Consider the following 19,364-nt stretch of genomic DNA (forward strand, 5'->3'; position numbering starts at 1 on the left):
GGATGACTGCAATTAAGGATACAGAGAATAGGCTAGAGGGGGCTGGAATTTATTGGAGAAAACTGGCAAAGGAACCAAGGTTTCGGGAGCAAATAACTAGACAGGGAAAGGTAACAGAATGGGAATTTATTTGGACTTCAGGTTAGAGATTGCCTTTCCAATCAAGGATTGATATCAGAGTACAGGCAAAGAGAACCAAATGAGGGAGGAGTCCCAAACGAAAGACCAGCACTGACAGAGTTTTTTTAGGACAATCAGAAACAGAAGCTGCCATTGAGAAAGGAATAATTATTACAGCACAAAAAATATTGCATGATAACTATAAGAATCAATCAGAGGAGGTTAGAAAGGATTGGAAAGAGAGAGTGGATAAGCAATTTGCAAAGAAAAAATGAGGCGATATATGTTATGTATCCCAAATAAGTAAAGTCTAGAAGATTTAGGATTTTTGCTTTGAAGAGTTTACATAGGTATTTTATACCCAAAGTAAACTCCAAAGAATTTTCCCTCAGGTAGACAGCAAATGTTGGAGGTGTGATGGGGAAGAAAGAGATAACTGGGAACATATGTTCTGGGAGGGTAATGAGCTGGCAGTTTTTTAAAGAATCCGTGCAGACTGCTGTGTAAGAGACACTAGGTGAGCAAACTTGTGTAACTAAAGAAATGATCTTTTTGAGCTACGATACAGAATTGGAATTGCCTAAACATAGTAAGGCCTTGCTGAGTCTAATTACGATGGCTGCCAAAAAAGCAATTACTATAAAATGGAAATCAAAGTCTAAACCAACTTTACTAGAAGTAGCAAATATAGTAGCAGACATAAAACTGGAATTGGGATCTTTAGAAAAGGATAGCAGCAAATTACATAGGAAAAAAATGGGAACTGTGGGAACAATACATGCTGAGGAGGAACAATGTTTACAAGAAGGCAGGATATGAATGAACTATGTAATGTTTGACTGACAATGACTGGATAGATTATAACTGATGCGTAATGTTTGCAACTACAATTCTGTCAACATGTTTGTAATGCATAATGTTTGCAACTGAAATTATGTCAGTATGGTTTGTTTTCATTTATATAAATGAATGTAAGATTGCCTGCATCATACGTGATAATTTAATAAAAATATTTCTTGCTTCAAAAAAAAATGGAGCTCTCAGAATGCGTGCCCCCGATGCATGTATGAATCTAGCTCTGAGCAGCATTTTACCATCACCAAGAATAATGCCACAATATGAATAAAAGATTATTGACTTCAACAACTGGCTTAGCTTCTGATGTGATTGGGGGGTCTAATATATATCAGTCTAGAAGGAGATGGTAGGCAGTCCTTACTGCTTTGCCAGGAATGGCTTGAACACATTTCCCCAAGGCTTTTCTGTATTGGCTTGCCTACCACCATAGCGCCTTTTTTAGGCAATAACAGTTTTCAAAATCTTCCAACTTAACAAAACAGAATCTAGACAACATAAAAGTATTGCTGCTCAACACTAGGAACCTCAACAAAAAAAATAATGTTCTACAGGCACTCCTTTCACTGGAATGCATTAATGTATGCATCATCACAAAGACCTAGCTCAAGACCACTGAGAGCAAACCATCAGTACAGGTTTTCAACAACTATCACATGTTCAGGCCCAACTCACCAGATGAAAGTCCTAAAGATATCGGTATCTCTACATTCGTAAAACAAAATCTCACTTCCAGACACATTAAGGTAGGATAACTTTCTTCAATTCCTCTCCGCCCATCTTATCATTATCAAAATCCCTTATCATATCACAGCTAACTATAGGACCACGTCCCATGCCCCCCATGGACCATACCTTCTACCTGACTAGTATGGATCCCATATCATTAGGCTAAACACTATTCTTCTAGGGGACTTCAACTACACCCATCATCAACTGGGAGACCTGTACACCCCTTAACATGTATGCACAGAAATTTCTGGACTTCATACACACTATCTGGACCAATTAGTCTGCACCCCAAATAAGGAAGACAAAATCCTGGACCTAGTCCTCTCTAATATGGGACCAGCTCTGTACCCCACAAGTTATAACTTCCTCCCTAGTGAAATCAGACCATAAATCTGTCATATTCACCATAGGACTGAAGCTGGAAGCGTATTTAAATACCTTGGGCATTCAGAGATTAGGAAAAAGATAACCTAAAACTGAATGATGACTTGCCTAAATTCAACATCACTCTCCATCCTAATGACCCCACTGTGTATTCAGAATCCTTTTCCACCAAATTTTATGCAGAACTGAATAGATGCATAACTGCATTTGTCCCCATCCTAAGTAAACACTATGTTAAATTTAAAAATACCCCCTTATGGAGGTACCCAAATATAAACAAGCTCTGTAATAAAAAAAAAAAATATTGTACACAATAATAAATGTAACTCTCAAGATGTCAAAAATGCCCTTACAAAACTTAAAAAGGAAGTCCGGTTCCTAATCAAATTAACCAAAGCTAGATATGAAGTAAAAATAACTACTCTGGCAAAAGACAGCCGTATGGCCTTCTTAAACTTTGTTGGAACCCTCAGGGACAATGTCCAGCCCTGCACATAGATAATACTACATGATATCACATACTCAGACCCTGAGGATATAGCCAATTTACGGACAGATTAGCTATAATTTCACCCCCTGCCTTAATTCCCACATCACCTCTATAGACCCCTCTCAAAAACATTCCGAGAACAAGTCCTCAAAGCACTTTCCAAGGCCAAAAACACTGTTATGGAGCTGGATAACATACCAAGCTGCCTACTGATCAGCCTGAAATAAGACCAAGCAAACCCCCTACACAGATTATTCAAGATCATCCTCCAAACAAGCTCTGTGCCAGGTGAATAAAGGACAGTAACAGTCATCTCCATGCACAAAGGTGGAGTGACAAAGGACCTGGGTAATTACACACTCATAAGTCTGACAAGCCTCATCTATAAAGAATGGAAAGGATCATTAAGTTACTTATGTCTTTATTTACTGATTCCATAAACTCTTGACCTAAGTCAGTTCAGTTTTGTCAAGGGCAGATCCTGCCACTTATAATGAAGCCATGGATGAGGGGCAAAATCGGTATACACTACATTTAGACCTCACAACACCATCCCACACTCAGGTATTGAAAAACTCTCCCAATTAAATGTTAATCCCCATGTAGCTTGTTGTATAGTAAAATGGCTCACAAACATAACCCAGGAAATCATGGTAGGTAGCTCTACCTCCTCCAAAAGACCTGTCAATATTGGTGTACCCAACGGTTAAGTCCTTGGGCCTCTCCTCTTTGACATTCATTTCTCAGAGGTTAAAGCTAATTTTAAGGGTACATGGATGACCAAGTTTGCAGATGACTGCAAACTTGGTGTCATCATAAACTGTCCAGGGGACACCAAGATCATCCAAGAGGGTCTCTCTCAAACAAACAACTGGCACCATAACCATGGACTAAAACTAAATGCCAAACAATGTGCAGTAGTCTCACTTGGCAAGCATGGTTTATCCTGTAACTGTTAAATTGACAACAGATCTGTGAAAACTAATCCAGTGATTAGGGACCTGGGAACCTATGTGGGCAACAAACTGACCTTTGATCACTATGTATCCACTACTATAAGAAAGAACCTTTTCACTGTGCAGCTTAATAGTAAGGGTATGATATCTATTTCCAAGGATGTGATAATTTCACAGCATTTGGCACTTATTAGGCAAGTCATTGAGCATAATCAACCCTTTGGTATATACCTGTCCAAACACTTAACACAACTTGAAAGACCACAGCACTTTCTCAACAACTCTCAGATCTACTGCAAATCTGCAAGTCCAATGGTGGCATAAATACCTGCTCAAGAGATCTAAATCTCTTCTGCAACATAAAGAGAACATATTGGAGATAGATACATGTATTACAGGGACTATTACTTTTTCAGAATATTGGAAATAGATATATGAATTACAGGGACTATTACTTTTTTGGAATATTGGAGACAGATATATGTATTACAGGGACTATTACTTTTTCGGAATCATCTTCCTCCCACATAAAGCAAAGTACTTTGTTTACTCTAGTCAAATGTAATCTGGATAAATGTCTGGAAAACTGCAAATTCACCCTTATTTACCACACCCTTGCCCTTTTTGGATAGGGGTAAAATGTAAATGTTCTGCCTGGCTCTGGGTTACCTGTACTTAAATCACAAGGGCTAAAAACTTCCTGGAAATGCGAGACAAGCATTCTGAACAACCTATGAGAAACGTTACTCATTTTACCAGGAAAAGATCTCCTGAAAGACATTTAACTGACTTGTCTTACAAGATCTCTGAAGTGATAAATCAACAGCTGCTCTTTTCTTGGTAGTTGGAAAGCTATGCAGTCCAGACCCTTTTTTTTTTTTAAAGTGTTCACATCAGGGGCATGTAATCTGGTAGGTAATTATTTTCCTGCCAAGCTTGCCTTGCACAGGTTGGGTCTCACACATGCTGAGTCAACAGGGTACGCCATCTTGGTAGGACTTCCTACTACCCTGTTATGAAGATTTTCCTTCCTCATTTCCTCCATACACACAACTAACTGTGGATTGGACTTTTGCCTTGCTATGCTGGTATTGTCCTAAACAGATGCTCTAGGATCAGTTCTGTCAGATTTCTGCTGGTGTTTTTCCATTTCTATTAAAGGAAGCCTTAGTTCGTTAATCCTACCTTGAAAAATTCTATTTACACCCTGACCATCTGGACAATTATAGGCTTATCTCCACCCACCCTTTTTTGGGCAAGAAGGTGGTTTATGTGCAGCTAGATTCTTATGTATGACAGAATACTATCTATGATCCATTCTAGTCTGGCTTTCATTCTACATATTGCACTTAAACAGTCCTTATTAGGATCTTCAATGATCTCTTCATGGGGAAGGAGCAATGTTGGCTCTCTATCCTGGTTTTCTTGGATCTCATCCACCTTTGATTTACTGGATAGGGGTGTGACGCCCGTGCCTTGGCCCAGCAATCAAGGAGCCTCAATCCTCACCATTAACACCAGTGAGGGGCATCTCATATAGGAGGAAAGGATAACAAATACACACAGTAAAGTGCAATTTCCCTTAAGAGCACACAGAGAGCACAGTCAGTCTGGGGATGGTTGCTCACTTGATCTCCAGGTCCCCAACAAGACTCCCCACTGGCACAGTTATAGGGCTCAGATCTCAGCCTAGTGGGCAAGCTAAAACCTCCAGCACCCTCTCTGTCCAACCAGTGCTTTGTGTCCCTGCCCAAGTAGCTGACACACACACACACACACACACACTTTGAGAAAAGTTTATACAACCACACAGACACTCCTGGGAAAGGCTGGCACAGGTTTTCCAGCTGTGCCCCTTTTACCCAGACTATATGGTAGAAATCACTGCCACCACCCAGCTAATACTTATCAGCTACTCAAAGGCCCTTAGAAGGGTGCCCAATTATTATTGTGCAATATTATCATCCAATTGGTAAGTATGACTAAACAGTCAAGGCTTATTAGAGTGACTTGGTACAGGATCACTATATACATGCAATGTACTCTAGAGCTTAAATTATCTCTATACAAAACAGCCACAGTTAAAAGGGTTTAAAATATTTAATAATAAATAATTAAAAACATAAGACAATACTTTTTACTACACAGTGCTAGTCAAGAGTTCAGAGATCACAGAGAAATACTAAAATAATTCAGTAGTACAGTTCTGACATCACAGAAAAACACTTATTCTAACCTTTCTAGTTTCTAGCTATTTCTAAGAGAAAACACAAGTCTAAGATAAACTTACATAATGAGCAAAGGCAGAGGGCTGATGAGTTGGACGGTCAAGACAAAAATGTTTAATTCTCCCGGATTCTCTCTGTTTTTAAAATCACATTCCTGGTTGACATTACATCATTCTTCACACTTCCCTGGGTTCCCAGGCTAACAGAAACTACATTTACATTCTTAACATCTCCTTTTGTTATCTTGCAACTGGTCAGGAAGCAGAGCAATAAAAATACATTTGCATGTTTAAATCTAGCAATTTAACTCTTGGTTAAAACAACAGAAAGAATGTCTTTGTTTAGACATTTCAGCACGTGTTTAGATCAAAGGGTCACAACATGCTTTACTTGGTCAACTTTCTGCCAGCAGAGTGCACCGTTGTTACATTTTTTCCCAGTTCCACATGTAACACTATTTTTACTATTTAAAGGACCACTATGGGCAAACAATGAAAAAATATATATTTTTTAGCTTGCCATGATTTACCGCACCTCTTAAAGCTGCCTGCAGCAAAATAAGTACTCATTCCTAATGTTATTTTTTTTTTTTTACTCTTGTCTGCCCTCATGGGGGCAAACATTGTGATTCCTTTGGAAAGCTAAATCTGTCTCAATGCACAGACTGTGAGAACAAATAGCCCTACCATTTGTTGCCAGACAAGACTTCCATTCACTTAGAATGGACCACCTGAAAAAAATGCCAAGTTTGAGAGTCTGCAGCTCATGTGTCATTGACTGGTATGTGCTGAGTTTTACAAATGATGTTCCTATTGATGTACTACACATTCTCTGAAAGAAACTTGCAAAAATGTCAACAAATTATGGAGATAAAAAAAGACTTTTCACAAGGAGCAGTTTTGCAAGTTTTATTTCCTGGCCAAGTTACTCCTCCCATCTTCCCTCCTTCGGTGGGCTACAGTCTCACATTTCCAGCTTGGGTAGATTCAACTATTTCATCAGCTTTGCATGACAATACACTTAAAAAAAAAATCACAGCCCTGTGTGCCACTAAAACTGTTCCCTCATATGTCTCTTCACTTCTGAACAGCATTTCCCCAGGAAAAAAAAAGCACATACATCAGTCCAGAGTTTGGGCCAATCTATCCATTTCTTAATGTGCACAGTAAAACATCCAGTTTATAATGCATTATGGCTGCTGACATGGTTATCTTTACATAGTTATTCTCTTACAGCATAACCTGAACTTATGGTATTCAATGCCAAGCTTTACAACAGTTCTCAGTTTCTTAACAATGACCTCCCAAGCCATGATGTAATCCAGTACTTTGTCAATATACTGTAAATACATAAGATTAATACAAATATTTGTGCACATATGACACATACAATAATACACATATACCATCACTAAAACAAGATAAACGCAATATAAATCATATCAATATAGTTACGATTCATAGTTTATGACCCTGTTGGTCTATGGAAACTTATTTTTGAATTTATGCTCAAGCAATTGTATATTGGTTGTATATTATCTGGTTTGTTTCTCAATATTCTAACCACTGTATGCTGCATCAATTGTAAAACTCTGATTTTACTCCTTTTATATTTTCTATGCTCTTTGTACAAAATAGCTGTTTGTATAATTTATTTTTATTATATTTTATAATTGTTTACTATGTATCTGGAGCTTTTCTCCTCAAGCCTCCACTGAAAGTGGTCACCTTGTGTCCAGTCGGACTAACCTGGTAAACAAATGGAAAATAAATACAAAATAAAATATACTAAGAAAATCAATCAATATACCAAGAAAAATCCAAAACTTAAGAAAAAAAACACAGAAGAAAGGAAAATGTTTCCTTGATGCTGTCATGAAAATCCCACTCACTTATTCAGATATTATGGGCAAACATATAGTCAGGCACACTGATGTCCCACTCACCAGGCTAAACAAGGAGAAGGTTTATGTCGGGTGCCAGGATCCACCACATAACCGACGCACTCAGGTCACTCCACAACAAGTACAAATATGGCTCTGTCATTCTCCATGTCGGTGTGAATGACCTGAGACATACCTCCCTGGACTACATAAAAAGAGACATGTAAGAGCTCTCCAATCTTGTAGCCCAGGCAGGTATGAACCTAGCCCTGAGTAGCATTCTGCCATCACCCAGAATGATACCGCAGTACAAGGACAAAACGACGGACTTCAACAATTGGCTAAGCTTCTGGTGTCATTCTAAGGAGATCCAATATCTGTCTGCCTGGGATGACATGGTCGACAGACCACGATGCTTTGCCAGAGATGGCCTGCACTTGTCACCCCCTGGGATTCCGGATACAGGCTAAGGCTCTTGCTGCCCCTATAGTGCCTTTTTTAGACAAGGTTCAAATGACAAATTCACCACCGTAACAGGAACAGGCAAACAAAAACTGAGGGTAATGCTACTCAATGCTAGAAGTCTAAATCTCAAAATGCACTCACTCGAGGCACTCCTTAAAATGGAGAACATCGATATCTGTGCAGTGAGTGAGACCTGGTTCAAGGCACCAGAGAGCACCCCTGCAATACCAGGTTATAACTCATACCACACTTTTCGGCCACGCAACCTGGACCGGAAAACCAAAGGTGGAGGTGAGTCCATACTCATTAAGGATATCCACACCTCCAGGCTAGTTGCTCAGCATAATGCATCCGAGGTTATCCAAGTGCAACTAACTCTGGGCAAAATTGCAATCCAAACTGTAGCTTCCTACAGATCCCCCACCATGCCCCAGAATTCCCACTCCTCTTTTTTTGATATACTGGAAAATATTAGAGTTCAACCAAACACCCTAATAATGGGTGATTTCAACTACCCCACCATTAAATGGGAAAACTACTCATGTACTAACTCCTTTGCTCAACGCTTTCTGGAATTCATAAATTCCAATGCCCTGGGACCAACTTATTCACACGTGACCGTGTTCCACACCTGAAGTCAACTCCTCGTTGGTCAGATCCGACCATAAAGTACAGTTTTGTACCTACCATAAATGTAGATGTTCGAAGATCCACATTGCTGCAGTCCAAGACAGCAAACAACCAACCAACCACCCTTGCACTAACTATATGTACAATATATACAATATACAAAATGTACAACCCAACCCACACAACCACCTCTAACTACAACATCTACATTTATGGTAGGTACAAAACTGTACTATGTTCTCCATCTCACATTGCTGCAGTCCATCCCAAACCAGAGGTAAGGGAGGATGGCTAACTACAAGGAAGCAGGAGCTGCCAAAATGCCCTGCAAAACAGCAGTGGCAAAACCAGCCCTGGACTTAGAGTAAAGTGGCAGGTGATAATGCCTAGTGGCAGTAGCCCTAGTGGAATGAGGCCTAATCCCAGCTGGAATCTCCTTGCCATGATGGGAATAACCTTAGAAATAGTTTGTTTTGACACAGGCTTGCCTGAGAACTCAAAGCAAAAGAAACAAACAACTGCTGAGACTGCCTGAACCCTTTAGTTCTGTCCAAATAATAACGCAACTGCCTGTGGACATCTAAAGTGTGCAAAATCTTTTCCCCTTTATTCTAATGAATAGTTTGGTTTAAAGCCACAGTAGAAACCACCTTAGGCATAAAGGAAGGATTAGTCCTATCCTTATGGAAAATCAAGAAAGGCTCAACCGCCATAAGGGCCTGTAATTCAGAAACCCTTCTTGCAGAGGTAATGGCCAACAAAAAGCAGTCTTCCATGATAAATATTTCAACTCAGCAGTAGCTGCAGGCTCAAAAGGTTGTAGAGTGAGTTTCTCCAACACAAAATTGAGATCCCAAGCAGGGGGGTCTTATATTCTTTACCCTCTGAAATTGCTTGAACAAAGGATGAGAAAACAATGGTGGGTTGCAATCATAGTGAGCTGAAATTGCTGCAGCATGAACTTTAATAGAAGAGAAAGACAAACCTTTGTCTAGTAACTCAGTAAGATATTGAAGAGCCACACACAAATTAGGCTCAGAAACATCAAAATCTTTTGCTGCACTCCAAAACAAAAATCTCTTCCATTTGTAAATAACATTCAAAACTTGCTGAGGAAGAGGAGGCCCACTATGGTTCAAAACAGAATATGCCAGGCAGTTAGGTGCAGAGAGTGAAGCTTGACATTTAGCAAATGGCTGTCCTCCGCAAAGGCCATGGAGGCTTCCGTACCAGACCTCTCAGTAATGGGTACCAGTGTTGTAAATCATCCTTGGCTTGTCCTGTCTGACCTTTAGAAGTACCTTTGGGAGGAGAGGCAGAGGTGGAAAGGCATACACATGAAGATTGCTCCAATTGAAAGAAACAGCATCCACTCTCCAAGCTGTGCGATGAAACCTTTTTGCAAAACTTTGGCAGCTGATGGTTTAGTGGAGAAGCGAACAGATCTATGTCTGGAGTTCCCCATGACACTGTCAATTTCTGAAATACATGAGGATCCAATTTCCACGGATCCATGCTCAACACATCTGCTAAGGAGTTCTGTGCTCCTGGCAGAAACCTTGCCTGAAGATTGAGCTGTAAACTGAGAGCAGTCTCCCACAAAATCATTGCTTGCCTGCATAGAGGATAAGAATGATGTACCACATGACAGTTGTGTTGTCTGTTAGAATCAACACCTGCCCTAACTGGACTGCTAACATCTCCGTCATGTTGATATGTAGATGTTGTAGTCTGACAGGCCACTTGTTTTGTATCCACTTTCCATTTAGATGAGCTCCCAAGCTTTGTCTGAGGCATCTGTCGTTAAAATCTGATTGAATGCAAGGTATTATTTGAATGACAGTGTCCAGATCCTGGCAGTGCTGTGTCCATACATTTTTGAGATACGGACTGTCCTTGCAGTCAGTTTGTTTGTCAAAAGGCCATCTGGGATGCTGTATTCAGTCTCACACCCAGAAAGCACATGTCTTGAGAATCACATATTCCAAATGATGCTCTTCCTTGAGCCAGAATTAGGCAGTCGTCCAAATAAGGATAGATCTGTATTCCCTTTAGTCTGAAGAAAGCTATCACTGGAGCCAGAACTCTGCAACTTAGTCTGATAGGAACATGAAGGTAAGCCTCCTTGAGATCCAAAGTTACCATCCAATGATCTTTGAACTTGGGAATGTCCAGATAAGTGTTGAGGAGAGATAAATCCAAAATTGGTCTCCACGTGTTCCCCTTATTTGGTACTAGGAACAGGCGAGAATAAAATCCTAGGCCCACTTCTGGCAGAGGGACCCAACAGAGAAACCTGTTTGTAAACCTCTATTCTTTGTTGAGGAGGGTATGATATCCAATACCCATCTGTCCTGGGTAATTAAACTCCAATTTTCTTTGAAAAGTGCCAACCTTCCTCCCAAAGGTGCGCCTGTGCAGGAGAACTCCTGTCCTAGGCCTGAAAGAACCCTGGGCTCTGTCTAGATCTACCCCTAGACTGTGAATCATAAGAAGGATCACCCTTTAGCAGGCCAATTCCTACTAAACTTTGGAGGCTGGACCTGCAAAAAATCTTTAACAGTCTGCATAGACTTAGCCTTGTCCTCCATTTTCTTTAAAACTGTCTCAACAGGAGGACCAAACAACAAGGAGCATCTAAAATCCTTGTTTTAACATGTTCAGACAAATTCTGATCCCTCAGCCAAGAACTGACCCAGTGGCAGCCACCCTAGACGAGGCCTGTACAGCATCAAAACCACATTGCAAAGAATGCTTACCCACCTGTTCAGAAACATACACTAAATCTTGCAACTCCTTACAATCAATACCTACTGCCAGAGCATCAACCTTAGACTTCAATTGTGAAAGGAGATAATTTTGGTATTTCAACATGTGAAACTGGCAATTCAGAGCCCTCATAGCAAGAGTGGAAGAAGTATAGACTTTCTTTCCCCATCTATCCAAGGCCCTAGCCTCCTTGTCTGTAGGAATTCTTAACAACAGAAGCCTTAACACCTTTAGGCCCCTGGCTAACAGTTTCGGGTCTGCCCTAGGACTCTTAAAAGATACTTATGAGCTTCAGGCACCCTGTAATACCTATCCGCAGGAGGCAAAGAATCAGGATTAAGAGAAGCTTCTGTAAAACATCTTCCACTACATCCAAAACAGGAGGTATAGCCAAAGGCCTATGCTGGGGTAAAAACAGAAATTCCCTAAGCCTTTTCCTGGAATCAGAGAAGTCCTGACCTTCCCACTTAAAATGCTCCCTCATGGAATGAAGAGTTTCTGAAAAATAAAAATCCTCAGGAGGAGTAGCAGAAGGAGTAGAATCATCCACATCAGAATCAGAATAAGGAGAGTACTCCTGCAAGTCTTCAGCCGAAGACTCTGATACATCTGAAGCCTGCTCAAAACCCCCAGCTCAGGCTCCACCCTAGGCCTCTTATCAGGAGGGGGCATAGAACCCCTAATCAAAGTAATCAAATCTTCTGCCATTTTAAGCATATGCTTCTTGGGCGTAACACCAACTGAAGCTAGACCTGGCCTGCCCTGAAGCCTTTGTAACAGAAGGAGAGGGATTAGCCACCTTAGGAAGGGAGGGGAGTATAGTAACATGAGAAACCCCTCAGCCTGACTAGCCTCCTGAGAGGCCACATCTTGTAATAATAAGGTCTCACCCTGGGAACACGTGGAGCCACTGGGACAGATGGTTCTTCCCAAAGACTAACCTTGCACAATCCAACCTTCTCTTTATAGTGCGTTTATTAAATCTAGCACAAGCCTAAGCAAGGAATACACAAAGTATGATAATCTCTCTGTTTCCCACAAGAAATGCAATTATTAACTTTTTCTGACATCCGCCAACTTTGAACTCGGTCTGAAACTTCTAAATCGCCTAGTGTAAGGACTGCAGCAATGTGAGATGAAGAACATCCTAATCACCCTAGATATCCACATCCCGCCCCCACCCCCCATTAAGGAAACCATGGTAAAATATTTCTACAAAGCCAACTTCATGCTTCTTAAGACAGAAGTGGGGAACTTCATGACACGCAAGCAGATGGACAATACAGTTACAACTGCTGAATCCTACACAAATGCACTCTATGAGCACTTACACGAGTGCATGGACCATGCTATCCCAAACAGAACCAAGATGCTATCCTCCAAAAAAAGGAAGCTAATCTGGTGGTCCCCTGCCATAAACAAACTGTACAACAGAAGGAAGAAACTGTTGCAAAAAAGACTAGAATCCCATGAGTGGTGGAGCTCCCTGGTTAGCCTCAGTAAGAAGCTGAGATCCCTTATAAGAGCCTCCAAAGCTAGCTACGAAAACAAAATCACCACTGATTCTAAGGACAACCACAACGCATTCTATAGCTATGAACCTATGAAAACACTTTCCTTTGTTTTTTTTCTTCTTGTAGAAGCATGTTGACCTTCTCTGGTCTCTTCTAATCTTGTATGTCCATCACTGCTTTCTGAAATTGTGTTTTAACAGCAAAATGGCTGGTATGGCTTCAATGAGAATGTATATAAGTCCCACAGGGACACAACATGATGCTTAGTTGTTTCCACTGAATTCCCAACAGCTTGTCAATTCTAATAGCTTTGTTTATATTTTGCTTAAAGTATTCCACCAACTAATTTCTGGAATCCTTTTTCTGTGCGCAATACAAAACCTTTTAAACTGCTTGTTATTTAAAGGTGTCAAAAGAATGGGAAATAGGAAATTCACCCCGGGGATCACCTCTGTGGCTCTGCTCGACAGTGGCACAGAAAAATAATTTTCTTGGGTGGCAAAAGCCAGGGTACACTTTTGGCTGGCTTGTATAGGCCCCAGGGTCGAAAGCCTAGTACCTACCTATGAACCTATGTCAAGAATCTAAATGGCAACAACCAGATCTGCTCTGAGTTACAGTACAACAGCACGAAAATTATAGAATAAACTGATATTTCCAACATCCTGGCAGATAGGTTTTTTAAAGGGCCCATATCTATACAGGAAAAATGCAGAGTCCCTGTAATCACAACTACACAGGTAAAAGCTGCACTCTCTAAAGCCAAAAACACAGCATCCATGGGACTGGACAACATCCCATGGCTGCGTTTTACACGAACGTCAGAACAAACTGGCTTCTCACCCAAGCACCATGTTTAATCATAGCCTCACATCAGGCTTTGTGCCCACTGAATGGCGCACAGCAACAGTTATCCCACTCCACAAAGGAGGAACCACCACTGATCCCGGGAACTATTGCCCAATTAGCCTGACAAGCCTGGTCTGCAAGGCCATGGAACGTATCATCATCATGGAACTTATAAACAAAGACATTGGTAACCTCCAAACTCTGGACCCCACCCAGTTCGGGTTTGAGAGAGGCAGATCATGCCTTCTGAACTTAATAGACTTCTTTGAGGCAGTCACCAAAGCGGTAAATGAGGGTAAGGTGGTTCACACAACCTTATCTTGACCTCGCCAAGGCTTTCGACACCATCCCCCATTCTGGAATTATAGCTAAACTCAGTAAACTAGGTATAAATCCCTACTTCACAAGATGGGTTGCCAACTGGCTCACTGACAGAACCCACACTGTAAAAGTTGCAGACTCCAAATCTGACTTCAAACCAGTGACAAGTGGAGTACCACAGGGTTCAGTCCTGGGACCTCTCCTATTTGGTATCTACTTCTCTGAAGTACAGGCTAACACAGAAGACCTCTGGCTAATGACATTCGCAGAAAACTACAAACTAGGAGCCATAGTCTAGTCCCCAAAAGATGTGGACATCCTACAGAAGGGCCTCACTAAGAGATGCCTGATGTCAGAGCCATGACCTCAAGCTCAATGCCAAAAAGTGCATTGTCATCCACTTTGGTAAAAACTCTGTACCCATGAACTACCACATAGGCAGCAGTCTACTTAACACACCGAATGTGTGATAAGAGACCTTGGGACCCAGGTGAACAGTAGTCTCTCCTTTGATAATCACACTGACCATCTCAAAAAACTCCAGCTTTACTCTGAGGTGATTTCTGCCTAACATATAAAGCTATGTCAAACCCAGAGCTGTTGGACATGCTACACCTAAAGAAATCCAAATCCCTCCGTGCTACACACTCTAGGGACTTAAATCTGGTCACCGCAATAAACTGGACATGCTGGAGGGATAGACTCCTGTCCCAGAGACTTCCCATACTCTGGAACAAACTACCCATTTATGTCAAGCAAAGTTCCTCATTAGCACTCTTCAGGAAAAACTCTTTGAGTGGATGAGAAATAGGAAATATACCCTGGGAATCACTTCTGTGGCTCTGCTCGACAGTGGCACAGGAAAATAACTCCCACCAAAAGGGCAAATATCTTTCCCAGCAGAGTGCTGCCCCCCTGACATCTCAGATGCTCAGGTAAGAGCCCTCTCCAAAGCAAAAAACACAGCATCAATGGGACCAGATGGTGTCCCAGGCTGCGTCCTACATGAACTCCAAGAAGAGGTAAACCCAAACATAAAACTACTGTTCAATCTCAGCCTTACTACAGGATATGTGCCCAAAGAGTGGCGTACAGCAACAGTGGTCCCTCTCCATAAAGGTGGTGCCTCAACGGATCCTGGAAACTATCGCCCCATAAGCCTGACTAGCTTGGTCTGCAAAGCTATGGAAAGGATCATCATGGACCTCATAAATAAAGATATTGGGGACCTACAAACACTGTATCCTACCCAGTTCGGCTTTAAGGGCAGATCCTGCCTCTTAAACCTGGTTGATTTCTTTGAAACAGTCACCAAGGCCATTGATGAGGGGAAGGTGGTCCACACAGCCTACCTGGACCTCGCAAAAGCCTTCGATATAATACACCACTCGGGCATTATAGATAAGCTCACCAGCTTAAATATAAACCCCTATGTCACTAGATGGATTGCAAACTGGCTCAAGGACAGAACCCACATGGTTAGAATTGCTGGAGCCATGTCAGACTCCAAACCAGTTACAAGTGGTGTCCCACAAGGCTCAGTCCTGGGACCTCTCTTGTTCGGTATATATTTCTCGGAGGTACAGGCCAACACGGAAGGACTGTGGCTGACCAAGTTCGCAGATGACTGCAAACTGGGTGCCATAATCGACTCTCCAGCCAACACAAGCATCCTCCAAAAGGGCCTCATAGAAACAGACAACTGGTGCCAGAGCCATGGCCTTAAGCTAAATGCCAAAAAGTGTATAGTCATCCCCTTTGGCAAAAACAAAGTGCCCACAAATTACCACACAGGTGGTAATCCATTAAGTACAGAAGAAGTAATTAGGGACCTGGGGACCCAAGTTGATAGCAATCTCTCATTTGACAACCACGTGGCCAAAGTGGTTAGAAAAACATTTTATATAGCCCACCTAATCATGAACAGATTCACATCTAGATCAGGGGAGGTCATCGTGCCTCTTTACTCATCCCTCATCAGGCCCATAATTGAGTACAATGACCCCTTTGGGATGTACCTTACCAGACACCTGCAGCAGCTGGAAAGACCCCAAAAGTACCTCACCAAGAGGATCAAAGGGCTCAAACAGATGCCATATGCTGCCCGGTTAAAGAAACTCCAGCTCTACTCAGTGGCATACCGCCTGTTCAGAGGCGATCTGTGCCTGGCGTATAAAGCCATGTCCAACCCGGAATTAATGGACATGCTGCACCTCAGAAAATCCAAATCCCATCGAGCTACGCTCGAGACTTGAACCTCAGCACTGAAATAAATAGGACATGCTGGAGGGACAGATTCATAACCCAGAGGCTCCCTTCACTCTGGAATAAAATCCCAGTCCAGGTTAGGCAGAGTCCCTCATTGACTCTCTTCAAGAGGAATCTTGATGAGTGGATGGGAGATCGTGGGTTTACCCCGGGTATCACTTCTGTGTCACTGTTAGACAGAGGCACAGTATACTAACCTCGAAAAAGGGCATAGCAAAATAAATTTAAAATGGGTGGCGAAAGCCAAACACATTCTGGCTAGGCTTATAAATGCCCTAGGGCAGATAGCCTAGTATGAACCTATGAACCTATAAGCCAGGGAACCTTGTTGGCAAGGCTTACTTAGGCCCTTAGGCCAATAGCCTAGTACCTACCTATGAACCTATTATTAGACTAAATACAATATTATGTAGCATTGAAATGTGCTGGCATTATAAGTGTGACAGTTCATTATTTACTCGTAAAGCAAATATCAGAGTGTAAAAGTTCAAATAGTGGATAAAGAGGAAGAGAGGAAAGAATGAGAAAAAGTATTTGTTAGAAGTAATAATTAGGGTAGATATGGGAGGCAGGAGAAAAAATGAGTAAAAGCAACATTACAAGTAAGAGAAACGAAACCAAGGAAAAGAATAAATAACATGGATAACGAGATTTACAGCTGCAGACTGTCAAGTGGATTGGTAGCAGGTGTCATAAAACTCGGTTTGGAAAAAAGTTTGGTGACTTTGAACAAACAGATTTGTCCACATTAACCGTGTATCATTGTGTGTGGGTGTGTGTGTGTGTGTGTGTGTGTGTTAGGGGGGGGGGGTAAAAGAACTATAAAGCAAATCTGCACTGATACCCGCTTGCTGCTCTGCTGAGGGGGACACTTGTGCAAGTGCAGTGGACTAGCTCCAGTAGGAAGGGATGGCAGTATACCTCTCAACATCATAGAACAAGAAATCTGGACAAGGCCATAAATAATAGGGGACAAAGGCCCAAAAATTGGGACAATTTATAAATAGTGCACTTACAAACTTAGAAAGTTGATGAACAGGTTTTGCATTAGAGTGAATTTGCTTAAGGATATGAAGTCTGAAAATCAAATGCCTGTCAATTTTCTGACTTCAGTGTTCAATGATTTGACAGAAAAACGCAATTTTTATGAAAAACAGACAAAAAAATCTGGACTTTCTGCAAAAATCTGTGCTGTTGAGAGATATGGATGGGAGTCTTGAACCAACACCCATCAATCATTTTCATTTGTTTGCCAAAGCCATTACATCAGTGTTTTGCAGAGAGGCGGGAAAAGCCTTAAATTTGACTGGTATGTTGCGTGGGTGTGGGCAGCTGTGTTTGTGGAAGGTGGAGGTGTGCCTTTGCAAGTGTGGTGCGAATGTTATGCATTATGAAATGGAGAGATTGAGTAAAATTGTGCTCAGTGAAGTCTAGCAATTTCATCACTGCTTGATTCAGACATACATTCCCCTGTGTTTGTCAGTACTATGTTTGAGTGCATTGTTTTGGGAGGCTGATATCACTGCTACAGCTGCTGGCACTTTTTCAATACAAGTATCTGCTTTGGAAGTTTTCTCCAGGAGTCTGTTGCTGAGAGGATGAGAAACACGCTACAAGTATACAACTAAGACAAACTACATAAAGCAATAGTAAGAAAAAGTACTAGGTCACATCAGAGGCTTGGGAGGTCATTGCTAAGAAACTGCGAACTGTTGTAAAATTTATCATTAAATACCATAAGTTCAGGTTATACTATAAGAGAATAAATATGTAAAGATAACCATGTCAGCAGCCAAAATGCATTACAAGTTGAATATTTTACTGTGCACATTTTAAAAAAACGGACAGACTGGCCTAAACTCTGGACTGATACTTTTTTTTTTTTTTATTCCTGGGAAATACTATTCAGAAGTGAAGAGACATACAAGGGAACATATATAGTGGCACACCAGGCTGTGATTTTTTTATGTCTATTGTCGTGCAAAGCTGACTAAATAGTTGAATCTAGCAAACCTGGAAATGTAACACTGTAGCCCACTGAAGGAGGGGAGATGGGAGGAGTAACCTGGCCAGGAACTGAAACTTGCAAAACTGCTCCTTGTGAAAAGTCTTTTTTATCTCAGTAATTTGTTGACACTTTTGCAAGTTTCTTTCAGAGAATGTGTAGTACATCAGTAGGAACAACATTTGTAAAACTCAGCGCATACCAGTCAATGACACATGAGCTGCAGACTCTCAAACTTGGCATTTGTTTTTAGGTGTTCCATTCTAAGTGAATGGAAGTCTAGTCTGACAACAAATGGTAGGGCTATTTGTTCTCACAGTCTGTGCATTATAGGACAGATTTAGCTTTCCAAAGGAATCACAATGTCTTCCCCCATGAGGGCAGACAAGAGTAAAAACAAAATAAAATTAGGAATGGGTACTTATTTTGCTGCAGGCAGCTTTGGGAGGTGTAGTAAATCATGGCAAGATAAAAAAAAATATATGTTTTCTTCATCATTTGCCCGTAGTGGTCCTTTAAGTCAACAAGCCAGTGGTTTATATTAGTATTTACAGATGACAGAATTATCTCCAAAATTCTATCTGGCTAGGCTGGCAGCCTTCATCTATCTTCACCCAATCTTCACAAGGGGAACCTGCTAAAGTATTTGCAATCTTAAGGCAGCATCACAATTGTAATCCTGGACTGGTTTGCCTCTTACCTCTCCAAATGAGCACACAAAGTAATGCAAAAGGTAAATGCTTCAGCTCCTAACTCTGTTGCCTGTAGTGTTATCTCAAGGCTCTATAACAAAGCTCATTGTTACTGTCAATATGCGTCTCCATGGAGAGAACTGAAGGCTTATGCTACCACGGTTACGCTGACAACAAGCAGCTATGCCTCTCCTTCACTCAGGC

General features: G+C 41.4%; 1 protein-coding gene across 1 annotated transcript in view; it reads right to left on the bottom strand.

The window, feature by feature from the left end:
- The window catches only part of ZC3H7B (zinc finger CCCH-type containing 7B), a 1,999,702-nt gene that overhangs the window by 519,994 nt on the left and 1,460,344 nt on the right, over positions 1 to 19,364 (bottom strand). The window lies entirely within an intron of this gene.

This window comes from Protopterus annectens, chromosome 1.part1, assembly GCF_019279795.1.
Source record: "Protopterus annectens isolate FY-2018-M chromosome 1.part1, PAN1.0, whole genome shotgun sequence".
Classification (NCBI taxonomy): domain Eukaryota; kingdom Metazoa; phylum Chordata; order Ceratodontiformes; family Protopteridae; genus Protopterus; species Protopterus annectens.